This window comes from Emydura macquarii, unplaced genomic scaffold, assembly GCF_026122565.2.
Source record: "Emydura macquarii macquarii isolate MOO-44397 ecotype Brisbane River unplaced genomic scaffold, CSIRO-AGI_Emac_v2 contig_2205, whole genome shotgun sequence".
NCBI lineage: Eukaryota > Metazoa > Chordata > Testudines > Chelidae > Emydura > Emydura macquarii.
The window spans coordinates 13,361,149-13,371,448 of record NW_027132342.1 but is presented as its reverse complement, the minus strand read 5'-3'; the positions used below and the strand labels follow the sequence as shown (position 1 = coordinate 13,371,448).

At 41.7% G+C, this 10,300-nt stretch overlaps 1 protein-coding gene across 1 annotated transcript in view; it reads left to right on the top strand.

The window, feature by feature from the left end:
- The first annotated feature begins 2,668 nt into the window (after window positions 1-2,668).
- Window positions 2,669-10,300, top strand: part of SYN3 (synapsin III) — a 299,108-nt gene continuing 291,476 nt past the window's right edge. The window contains exons 1-2 of the mRNA XM_067559393.1: window positions 2,669-2,943; window positions 3,087-3,186. The gene's annotated coding sequence lies outside the window, so the exon portion shown is untranslated. The remainder of the gene's footprint in view (window positions 2,944-3,086; window positions 3,187-10,300) is intronic.

The following is a 10,300-nucleotide window of genomic DNA, read 5'->3' as shown; positions in this document are numbered from 1 at the left end:
TCAGCTAGTTTTACAGCTCAGTTTATGTGATTTGGCAAATTCAACCCACTTTTCAGAACTAGGAAGCTAGATTTTGGTTTACAGAACATAGTGTTCACAACCATGAGCTCTGAACTTTCACATCTCAAGTTTTGTATCTTGAAATTCTGCTTTGAAAACTTGGCATTCAGAATTCTGCATTCACAACCTGATTGTAGCAAGTGCAACCCAGATTTTGGAACTGGAAACTCAGTTTTTGGTGCTGGGAACCCCAATTTCCAGGTCCAGAGTATGGTATTGGGAACTCTGATTCTGAAACTGTTTACTAGCTAATATCTACTAAATACAATTAAATCATTTTGCTCAATTAGCTTTGCTGCTGTTTTTGGAGATTCTCAGCTTCACATGACTTTTCCTTTGCATCTCAAAGAAATTTATACAGGGGTATCTGATTCCTTTGACTGGGTTTTACCATCTGCCGGATGGGCCCTAAGCAGTGTTCATCCACCCCCTTGCAGAGATCAACAGTTACTGGCCTGGATTTTTAGCTGGCATGAATTACTTTCGCTCCATTGCAATCAATGGAGCAATGCCAATTTATGCCATCTGAGAATCTGACTCATGGCCACATATTTGACACTTTGTAAAATAGATCTATTTTTTTCAGAGAAGGAATTGACCTTTATGTCTTTTTCTGGAATGGCTGCCTTTCCGTAAACCATGAAAATTATCACTATTGTAAAGTGTAATCCTTTCTGACACCACTAGATGGTGCGTGCAGATCATTATTTTAGGAAGATTAAACCCAAAGAACAGGGTAAAAGAACATTAGTTCTGGAAAACAAATGTACTGTGTTCTTGGGACAGTCAGGCTTCTTCCAAGGACATACTCATATGAATTTAATACATTCATAGTACTGAATTCACCAACATTTTTTAACCTCAGCGTGCTATTCTGTTGACTATGAAACCTCATGAAAAGTGTACTAAAATGGTTATGTAGGACAACATTTTCCTACAAAGTAAGGTTTTCCTATTTCTAATTTGTTTTATTTTGATGCACTTAATAATTGAATACCCTGCTATAGCAGGATTTAAAAAAATACTGAAAAATGTTATGGCAATTTAAAATGTTGGTAGCTGTGCACTGTTAGGATAATCATGACGTTAATCAAATCTCATGCTTCATGGAGCTGGGAAAGTGTGTGTGTGTTTGAAGTAGGAACCCTATGGCATGAACTACAACCTTATGTTTAGTTTAAGTTACTTTTGCTAATAAAAGACAAGCCCTGGGAAATGAGGGGTGACTTTTGACCTTCCATAGCATGTGTGTAGCCACTTGTTGGTGCAGGATAGGGAATCCATTAGCTGATACCTCTGATAAACATAGTTATCGAGGTAGATTGCAAGTGGAGATGTGATCCTTGACTATTGATAGCTGTGAAGATTAGAACCCCATGGTGATCAGGAAGGATCCTGACCTCTTTATCCCTTTATATTACATTGATCTAAAATCATTTACATGCTAAGTGCATTGGGTGAGGGAAGGAAGGGAATAGGGTTCACCTAATTCTGAAACATCAGTATTGCTAATCCCAAGCATTCAAAAATCAGGAGTCCAGCCCCCAAAATCATGCCCTTGACTTTAAATCATATTGGTTTTAGTTTTTTAAATATATTTTGGATCCTTTGTCTTTTGGCTTCTGGGCTTTTAGGATACTCAGGTCACCTTTTCAACTTTTCTCTGCAGCCATGACAACTAGAAACTTACTTTTTTGTAAAAAGTGAAAGTTGAGTTTCTCAAGTATTCTCATGAGTTCAGGACCTGGGGTTTACATCACATGTCTTGGGACTCGTGATTTGACAATACTGCCTCATGTACAGTGCATACTGCCAAAAGCACTATCTCAAAGTAGATGGACTAATAGCCTGAACCATTGTGGGAAATCCCATGTTTCCCCAGAGTAGGCATTCTTCTGAAACATTCAGGGTCAGAATCTGAGCAAAATCTCATTACTTTAAATCATGAGTAACTCAAATCAGTGAGTTTATGATGGATTTGCACAGGTGCAAATGAAATCACACTCTTGCCCCTTAGATATTTAGAATATACACACATTAAACACAAAGTATGAAAAGCAGATAATTATTTGGAAAAGAGACACTGCTTTCATGGTCCTAGGGTTGAGCCTTTCTCTTAACTTGAATGGTCTCCTATTCGTCTTCTCTTACTCTTCAGTCCCTACTATTGAAAGTGGGCTGCTAAGAATAAATGAACTGTGCATCAGGGGGTGAAAGTTTCCACTCTCAGCAGTGTAACAGAAATCTCCTGTTGGCCCCATGCTGTTAACAGGTGTTAGAACTTGGCAGCCCTGCACAGAGCTTCTAGTTAATTCCTGCTGACTCACTGGGGCAGGTGTGGCTTGTTAAACTCCACCCTGACTACAGAAGAGGAGGTGGGAGCAGCCTTTTACCAAGGGGGGAGTTGATGGTGAGAACTTAATGATATCAGTAAGCGTTTGTGTAGTGTGAGTTACTTTTGGTATTAAAAGCCATGCCCCGCCCCAGGAAATGAGTAGCTTTTGATCTTACACAAAGTGGATGTACCCTTTAGTTGGAGTTAGAATCCACTAATTTATATCCCTGATGAGCACAGTTTTCTAGGTAGGTTGCAGATGGAAAAATTGTCCTTGGGTCATTTGTGATCCCAGACTGTTAAGGGCTGTGAAAATTTGGTTCCAGGGGTGAGCTGAGAGTGGTTCTGTACTGCAGTCTTGGTGGTTAGGCCTGCTCAAGAGATGAGCTGCTGTATGCTGTACTAACAGAAGCTTATCACTAGTCCTGATTCCTGAAACAGACTCCTTGCAATACTCTCAATCCAGCCCTTTTGCCTTTTAAGACTCTTCTGGGGTGCAGAAACTTTAGCAGAACTTGAAATAAACTAGGAAGAAAATGTGTCTTAAGGTAAACAGAAGATCTATTGAAAACAAACAAAAAACCAAAAACCTTGTATGGGATATGAGATTTACAGACTTTGACCTTGGATATACTTTTCTTTGTGTGTGAGTTCTGCCATTTATTTCACTTTTCTTCTCCTTCCCTACCAGCTCTGCATTGCTGTGACTCCTGACCACAGAGAGCTACTTGAAAACTATTTCACAATCCATCTGTGTCTCCTTGAGCCCTGGAATATCACTGGACAACAAGGTAAGGAACTTCTTCCCTACTAAGCATGTAGTGCATTACTTTCACTGTTTTCTCAGCTGCTGTTAGCGTCACTTGGGCTTGAGACCCAAACCTGGCTCCCTTCTGCAGATAGATTCCTGAGTCCAGTGTATTAAGATGTATTTTACAAGTTTTATGGGTGGAATTTTGATGTTGCCTGACCAGATACCCATAATACTATAGTCTCAATAAAAAGCACTGAGAAAAATAAAGGTACATGCAATATACCAGAAGTATCCCAATAGCATCAAACTGTTAATGAGACTAGAAATAGTTAAAGCCATGACTCTTCTGCAGTATGAAGAGACTGAAATCCCCAGTAGCTGTAAAGTGGATTGTAAACATCTATATCAGTGCCCATTACACCCAAACTGAATTAATTAATGTAAGGTGCTCAAGTACCTGGCAATACTTCAAAAAGAGTATTGGAAAAACTGGAAAGAGCTACTAGAATGATCTGAGCTCTGGGAAACATGCTTTAAACTAGATAAATTGAGCTTCTTAAATCTCTCAGCATATCTAAAAGAAGGTTAAGAGGTGGCTTGATTGTCATCTAGAAGAACCTGCACAGGAAAGAAATTTTTTAAAGTAAGATGGCTCTCTAGCAGAAAAAAATCATAATGTGATCCAATGGTTGGCTGCTGAAGCTAGACAAATTCAGACCAGAAATAAGTGAGTAGACTAGAAATAACTGGGAGTAATCAACCACTGGAATAACGTACATAGGATCATGATGGCTTCTCTGTCACCTGAAGTCTTGATTTGAAGACTGGGTATATTTCTAAAAGACTGAACTATAATTCAATCAGAAATTACAGGCCTGATTTAGAAATTACTGTGGGATGGTCTATAACCTCTGTTATGCAAGAAGTCAGACTAGATGATTATAATGATCTGTTGTGGCTTTAATGCCTATGAATTTTGTTAAAAGCTATAAAAAAAAACAAAGGACAGGACTTTAAAATTAGTAAAAAGCCCAGAACTGTAACTCCATTTGCTTCCTTGGCTCCATAGTAATAGCCTGTCCCTACTATTATGTGAATTGAAAAAGTTTGACCAAACAACTGAGCCTTGCACATAAAGATTGGCTAAATGTAACTCGTGCCCATGGCTGTTTGTCACAGGTGGATAGTGGTGTGAGGCTACATAAAATTTCTGTTCAGTTACGTTCTTGTATTGTCGGCTTAACTGTACTTTTGCCACTAGATGTCAACCTAGGATATGTTACAAGTCTTAAAGGGCTTGCAAAATAAAATGTAATAGTGACCCAAAGAGTAAAGTACTATGGGGGTTCAGCACAAAACATAGTTTTGAACTTACGGTTTTCTCCTTGTATCTCTTTGGCTGTAATACATTAGTAAGCTCTATACTATGATGTAGCTGGTTCTTTGGCTTCTCTAGACTAGAGTATTCAGCTTCCCGGTGGAAGGGGGAGAAGGAAGTGGATTTTATTTTGTTATACTGTGTAGGGTTGCAAATATTTGTACACGCTCTATTTTATCTGTTTTTCAATATAAATTCCCCACAATTTTAAAGTATGCTTTGTGGCAGCTTCTTGCATCAATATAGTCAGCAGTAGGCTCCTACAACTGAGTTATGGTGCAAAGTCAGTTCATAGCCCCTTGGTTACCTCAGTCAAGGGAAGACTCCTGTTATGCTTTCCTCAGGGTACAAAAATTGTCTACCTCTCCCATGAGTGTACATCGTAGATCCACAGGGCTGGATTGCAGGACCTGAGGGTGGTCCTAGCATATTTGCAGTCCAATTCATACCTTTTGTGGTTAAAGGAATACCGTATAATGGCCTGGCTGCTGAGAATGCTATGTTTTACAAACACCATATGTATTTTGGTGGTAAAGCTTTGTTCTAAAGTTGTGGTGGTCCCCAGAGACTGCACACACCTGCAGCATATTGTGCTGCTTCGGTGGAGCTGTCACTTCCACCTGGTAACACAATTCATGTGAAAGACACCTATTACTACTATGCCACTCTGGAGTGGGGGAATGCCTCTACCTCTGAGGATTCTAGCAGAACTGTTGTAGAGTCAGAGTTTAAGGCCAGAAGGGAGCACTAGATCATGCATCTGACCTCCTGTATATCACAGGCCACCAAGAACTACCCATGTGCCAAATCCAACAACTGCAATGAGACCAACTATTACAGCCCACAGGAGACTAGACTATTATGTGCCACGGGCAGAGACTAGGAGGGACTGAGGGACCCCCACAGTGTCGGAAATGTTTAAGTGAGAGAGAGCCAGATAATCCTGGCAAATGACCCGCACCCCTCATGCTGTAAAGAATAGCAGTGACTTTGGGAGGTTTTTTTTTTTTTTTTTTTTTTTTTTTTGCCTATCTGACCTGGGGGAAAATTTCTTCTGACCCCACATAGGATGATCAGTTTGTACTGAGCATATGAGCAAGAATAAGCCAGCCAAGAACCTGACAGAGAGAGAATGTTTGTTTGGTGCCACCTCAGAGCCTTTGTTCTCCCGGTCCAATGTCCCATGTCCAGTCATGGCCGTTCCTGATCCTTCAGAGGGAGGAGAGTGGGGGGGGGAGGGGAGCAAAAAACATCCCAGAATGCAGGGGGAATGATCTGTTGGCTGGGATGGCAGCATTCTTTTTTCAGGGCAGTCGTCCTGTGACCCCTGGTATAGAGTCCCTGGTCCATTTGTTCCAATGGACTCGCTCTATAGCGAGAGCATTCCCTCCAATGCATTGGCAGTTGCTAAAACAGATAAATGCAACAGCAAAATGCATATGAAAGGCTCTGCATTTGCATCTAGTTAGGGTGCTAAATGCAGGACAGCCGTACCACTCCAGGAATGCCAGGCAGAGAGGACAGTGGCAGGACTGGCTTAAAAGGTGCAATTCATACCCTTTAAACAGAAAGAGGCCTTATGATCTGTGGCCACTGTATACTCATGTCCATTACGTTCACATGTGAATTCTCACTAGAATCGCACTGCTCTGTATTGGAGTCATAAACAGGGATCCTAGAAATCAGTTTGCCATGGAAAAACATGGAATTTGTGTGTTTTATGGAGAATCCTTTTTAGTTTTTATATTTTTGTGGAAAAAAATAACTAAATTTTAGAGTATTTTTTTTAATATATCAGTGTCACTTATTCAGTGGGCACAACCTCTCTCTTTCTTGTGGTTGGAGTTTTTTTAAATGTGCTTTTAATTTACAGTGGAACCCTGTTTATCTGCTCTAACTGGGACCGGGGCCAGATTGCCAGTTCTCCTGATTGGATAATCAAATTTTGGGACAAACAACTTTCTATGTCTTATTTTAAGATGGTGGCGAGGGTTTGGTCAGTCAGCCCTGTGCAGCGGGTAGCTAGTGGCTCAATTTAATACTGAGAGCTGGATAATGGAGGCTTGGATGAATGGCGGGGGAGGGTCTACTGTATAGCGATAAAACATTGTGTCCAATTAATACCTCTATATACTGTGGCTAGGGAAAATAAAGTTCCGCGTTGCATTTTTCCATGATTAAAATGAAGGTTTTTATGTTTTGTTTTGTTTTAATCCCTCCCCCCCAATTCTCAGCTTTATCACCGACAGCTAGGGTCCCTGGTTATAAACAAGAAACATAGCATAAACTGACACTGGGCTTTGTGGTTGTGTTCCATGTTTCCAAAATGGCCTCTAATTTTGGGCATTTCAGTTTTGGGTGCATGACTTGAGTCACCGGGAACCTTTTCTGGAGTGCTGAGTAGTCACAGCTCACTGATGTCAGTGAGAGTTGGTGGCCAAAATTAGGGACCACTTCTAGAAAATGGGGATCTAAGTCCCAGACAAGTAGTTGTGAGTGATGCAGGTTTCTGAAAAGGACTCCAACTAATCCTCAGCTCCTCAACTCTGAAGACTGGAGGAAAGGGAGACCTCTAGGCACCCGCGTTAGAATGGAGGTGGGAGATAAAAACACATGACATGACATCAAGAAGATGCTGCACTGTGTGGATTCTCTATGAACAAATATTGGCTAGAAGAATAATAAAGCCTAGTAAAAAGGCACCGAGATGTAACTTTGGCTGCTCCGCTGTTCACTTATATCTGAAAATATGGTGGGGAAACAAGATGGAGAATCTACAAAGCTATCGCGTGGCATCAGCACTAGCTATAAGACACGTTTCACAATGAATTATTTTTCTGATTTATAGCATATTTCTTCCCCTCTCTTCATTCCGTTTATGAACAAGCTTGGCTACGAAGCCATTTGCAGGTTCCATCCATCCACAGAAATGTCTCTTTGCAGAGACTCTGCTGGCTCTGTGGTATTAATAATGCAGGAGAAGCGCTCTGTTGAAGCTGGATTCGTTTTCAGTTTAAGCTGAACATGAATAATTGAGCAAATTTTTCTTTTCAGGAACATGAACAGCTGCCATATGAGTCGTTTAACCCCATTTGGCTTGTTTCTCCCTGCACCTTCTGAAACTTTTATATGTGGCCTTACCATATATTAATATATCAAATTCAATGTGGGAGTGTGCATTCTTGGCCAGGGTGTCACTGATAATTTGTTACATCTATTAAATTGGCCCAAATGAGTGCTATCTACGGAACATACATGCCATTTATCTCAAATTTTAACCCTTTTGTTCCTGTGCCTCTGAGTGATCTGCTGTGGCTCAAAGCAATGGAATGTTAGACAGCCATTAAGTGACTTAACAAAGCTAATCTTCAGCAGTGGTGAATTGTGTGAGAAGAGGTGGGTGGGTGGATGATATTTAAGTAGAGCTCTGTAGGTTATAGAGTTAATAGTTTGTAGATTTAACTGGTAGGTAATATGTGACCTTCCCATGGGGCTTGAGAATTTCATTCCAGTCAGGGAGACTCATTGCTCCAGTTCAGTGCTACAGGCATTGTGCCATTTTTCATATCATGTGAGGTGTTCTGGAAAACTGAACTTGTTTGTTCAGTGATAGATGCACTGTCCATCATAAATTCTGTATGCACTGGCAACAGCTTATGCAGAAAGGATGGGTTTAGTCAGGGTTCTAGTCATCAGGTGTGTAACACAAGGATGTTGTGGAACTGCTGGTTCAAATCCTGAAGCAGATTCAGCTCTCTATCATTCTGAGGCAGATAGATAAAATTGAGGCTGTTTACTCTGTGGGTGTCTTTCAGCTGCAAACATTAATGATTCATATCCTGTGCACACCACATGATCATTGTAGCTCATGGTACTCCAACTTTGCCACAGTAACCTTTGCTAAAACATCCTTTTCCCTCTCTTGTGCAGTTGGCTCCTGAGGTGGCTGTGTTTTAGTGGTGCTATGGCTTGTGAAATGCTTGAGGATCTTCAGTGTGTAAGACTCTACATTAACGTAAAACACTAAAACTAAAGCTTTTTTGGAGCAGTAGCAAAGAGCAGCAAACCTTGTCATCACACAACACATACTAGCTGGTAGATGGGAAGAGGAAATGCTGATTACAGTGCCACTGCACCTTTTGCAGGGGTGGAATAAAGCCCACCATTATCACTGCTTTTTCAGAACTGCCAACAACGGCTGACCCACTGGATTTAAATACCCATCCTCCGCCTTAGGCAGAGGGTGAAAATATTCTTGGCGTAAGGGAGGATTGATCAAGCTCCCAGGTCTGTGCAGAAGAGCTCTCTAGGTGCAGGCCCCACTCTTCACCCTGATGCCCATGTAGGAGGAGCTCACTCTCTGGTCAGGCCGCACTCTCTAGTGTGTTTGGAGTGGGGGAGAGATCACTGTGCAGTCTCCACCCTGGCTCTGTATGAAGGGATGACCCTGGAGGGGGTGGGAGGAGATCAAGCTGCCCCACCCTCATCCCAGGCCTCAAAGGTTCCTGTCCCATGAGCCTGCAGCCAACTTTTCAGCCTGGCCCACTGGCTTTCATTGCTAGGATAAGCCCGCCCCTGCTGTGCCCCCTTCCTGCCTGTGACACTTCTGAATGCAGGGCTTTGCTTGCCCTATGCCCAAAGGAAGGAAGTTGGGAAGTAGGTAGGTAGATTTGAGGGCACGGGGACTCCTCTAGCCCAAGCTCCCCATCACCTATGCCCTCAGCTGGTGGCCTGGCTATTGTCAGTGAGACCACAGAGTTATCATGAGGCCTGACTTACAGCTTCCCTCAGTCAAGAGACTCTCCACAAAAAGTCATATTAAATAAAGACAGACCAACAAAGTACATTCAAAGAGATTGTCAGCCATGAATAACTGGGATCTGAAGGGCTGATCCCCTTCTGCTAGGTCCTGAGTGCCCTCAGCTCCCACTGAAGACAATGGAACTATGTCAATTTGAGGATCTTGCCCTTACTCTTTGCCTCCAAGAGCTTACAATCTTGGTTAGATATGACATTTTAGAGGGAGAGATCACTTCAGGTGAGTGGGAGAAGGAGACTTAAAATATGGGATTGATTTGTTTTAGAGAGAGCTTATATTGTGTGTGTGTGTGTGTGTGTGCGCGTGCACTAGAACAACTCGAAAAGGCAGAGCTGGTGAGAGTTGATCATTATTCTGGCTGGTATGAGACCCAATTTCAAATCTAGATCCCAGTCTTTTACCCCCAGGCTGGGAAGCACCCATTGAAAAATGGCTTGATCCAGACACACTTTTGAACTTGATCAGCAAAGGTAGATCAGGGCTCCAGCAGTCAGCGTGAAAGCACAAAGAAAAGGTTCAAATCTCTAGTAACTCATGGAGATGGAAGAGTTGCTCTGAATGGTCTCTTTGGTTGAGCAGTGTCTCGCTGGTGCATCTGATAATACAGCTCACAGCGGTTGTGTTGCTCAAATGAACCACTAACAAATGATAATGAAAGTGATTTGTTTACAGTTAAAGACCATATTTAGCATCTCAAATCCTGGAAGTGCTGTAGAACCCTATTTTAATTCTCACAGCACTTCTGCAAGATAAATTAGCGCTATGAGCAGAGCTGGTGGGGAACATCACCCATTATCTCTTTACAGGAAATGTAAAGGAAGCTATTTTGTCCTCAACATTTCCACAAAACTTTCCTTTTTCAACAACAAAGGGGGTGGGAGCCTTTCAAAACATTTTGGTGCTTTATTTTTTTTAGTAATTGAAGATATTTAGATTTTTTTATTGAAAAGCAAG